The sequence below is a fragment of the Galeopterus variegatus genome, unplaced genomic scaffold (assembly GCF_000696425.1).
Source record: "Galeopterus variegatus unplaced genomic scaffold, G_variegatus-3.0.2 Scaffold919, whole genome shotgun sequence".
Lineage (NCBI taxonomy): Eukaryota > Metazoa > Chordata > Mammalia > Dermoptera > Cynocephalidae > Galeopterus > Galeopterus variegatus.
Genome location: NW_007727030.1, coordinates 122517 through 124716, shown reverse-complemented (window position 1 = coordinate 124716; position 2200 = coordinate 122517). Strand labels below are relative to the sequence as shown.

The 2200-nt window shown below is 50.7% G+C and overlaps 1 pseudogene; it reads right to left on the bottom strand.

Annotated features, from left to right (window-relative positions):
• Positions 1 to 371: 371 nt before the first annotated feature.
• LOC103591037 lies at positions 372 to 1505 on the bottom strand (annotated as a pseudogene).
• Positions 1506 to 2200: the final 695 nt, after the last annotated feature.

Sequence of the window (2200 nt, the reverse complement as noted above, 5' to 3'; positions counted from 1 at the left end):
GATCCCCTCCCCATGCTTTTCTATCTAAACCTTTCTATTTTCTCTAGTCTCTGATTCCCTCCAAACTGTCCTAAGCATAAAAATCTCTTTCTTCATTCAAATTCCTGACACTAAAAATCCATAAAATCCATCTATCTACTGCTTCTATGCACAGGTAGATATGAAATTAGTTACTATTTTTTTCCTCCCCAGGCGGAAGCTATTTAATGAGCTCCAGGGACAGTACAAAAGCACAAAACTTCTCTCCATGGGAAAACACGGGAACACAAAACCAGCGTTGCTGGGGGAGGAGCAGCTTTTCAGTTGGTTGAGGGAGGAGGAGGAATGTTGCCAGGACCTTCAGAAGGGAGTGGGGTACCTCGCCATAGGGGTCATGGGAGTTGGGGGTGCACCTCAGGAGCTGTGGGATGGACCCCAGGAGGCTGGGGGTAGATGCCTGGTGCCTGAGAGTAGATCTCTGGGACTGGAGGGTGGACACATGCAGCAGGAGAGTGGACACCAGATGTTGGTGTGTGGACTGCCAGTGCTGGAGAGTGGACCACACTGGTGCCAGGAGGTGGACCCTGGGGAGCCACCAGGGATGGGGGGTGGCAGCTGTGAAGGTCCCAGGCATACTGAGGATGTGAACCCAGTGAGAGGTATGGGGGACAGGGGCAGGCCTCCTGGCAGAGGTGGGGGCAAGGACTCAGGCAGTGGGGGTTGAGGGAACAGACCATTCATCAATGGGGTGGGGGACGCTTCACCCCAGGAGGTCCCATGGGGAGACTGGGCAGAGCAAGGGGCTTCTCCATCTTAAAGTGGAACCAGAGGAAAAACTGTTTGGTTTTCCTGTTCCAGTGAGTCCAGAACTTGCCTATGGTCTTGTTGATCTCTCTGCTGGGTACCTTGATGGTGATGATCTCGTAGGTCTCCATGGCCATCAGCAGGAACTGTCAGCACCTGTCCTGGGGGCTCAATCCTCTGCTTGTAGGTGGACACAAAGCAATGGAGGGGCATGATGCCCTTGGCAATCTCAGGATAGTCAATGTGGAAGGAGGCTCTACTGGCCCATCTCTGAGTACCTCGGCTTGGTCACTTTGTAGCTCAGGAAGCTGATCTTCACAAATTTCTTCACCTCCACCTTGGGAGGGGGCCTCCTTGGTTGCTCTCTCGGCCAGGTTGGTTTGGTGCTCTTCCCCTTTGGTATGGGCAACGTAGCTCCCCTCATTGTTGTGAAGCATCAGGCAGAGCTTCCATTCATATGAACCCAGGTGATTTTTCACAAAATATGGGTCCTTGCTGATGTCGATGGTGTCTAGGGCCAGCTGCCAAGGTGCTGCCTGTGGTCGTGGTTGCTCTTGGAGGAGGAGACCTCCACCACACCCCCCAATTCCAGTCTTGCCCCCAGAGAGATGCTGGAAATCCATGTGAAGGCTTGGGGTTTTAGAGGACTGGGAGAAACCCATTCCTGAGTCCTCGCTGTCCTCACCTTCCACAATATTGATTCCTGAGACAATTAAGAACATGCCATCTATTTAAAATGGCATAACTTGTAACATCCTTTCATATCCCTCACAGCTATCCTTTGAGGTATTTATTATCCTTGGTTTGGGATTTTTCCAAAGTTACAAGGTTTAGTAACTATTAAAAGCCAGAATGACAATCCAAATTGTCTAAGTTCAAGACTAAATTTATAAGGCTTTTTAGGAAATGTCAGAGAAGTGTGTGTTAGGAAAATAGAATAATTTAATCAAGCCCCCTTGCCTTGGGGCAGGTTAGGGGTAGTGCAGTATTCTTTATGGGCAGATTGTGTGTGGGTGGAGTTAGTGTGCCTGCACAGCGCCACCACCCTGGCTGGTGACTGCCTCAGGCAGCTGCTGCACTGCATAGCCATGCTTTGAACCTAAGGCTTCCAAGGACCTGTTTGCCAGTTACCTAGCTCATAGACCTGCGTTTGAAGGGTCTGGTGACCCAGCTTGGCATGTAAGGGGTCTGGTGACCCAGCCTGGCATGTTTAGGGTTTGTGACCAAGTCTGTGAGTGGGTTTGAGGGGTCTGTGAGCTCCAGACCCAGCCCTAGCTTTACAATTGGCATCATGAACAGGATTAAGAGCACTACAATTAGCGCTGACATTGGCAGTATGCCGATATTTGCCAGAGCACAACAATTGGCATAGTTGGCAGGATTCTGAGCAGGTACAGCAGCCGAAAGCCCTTGGAAG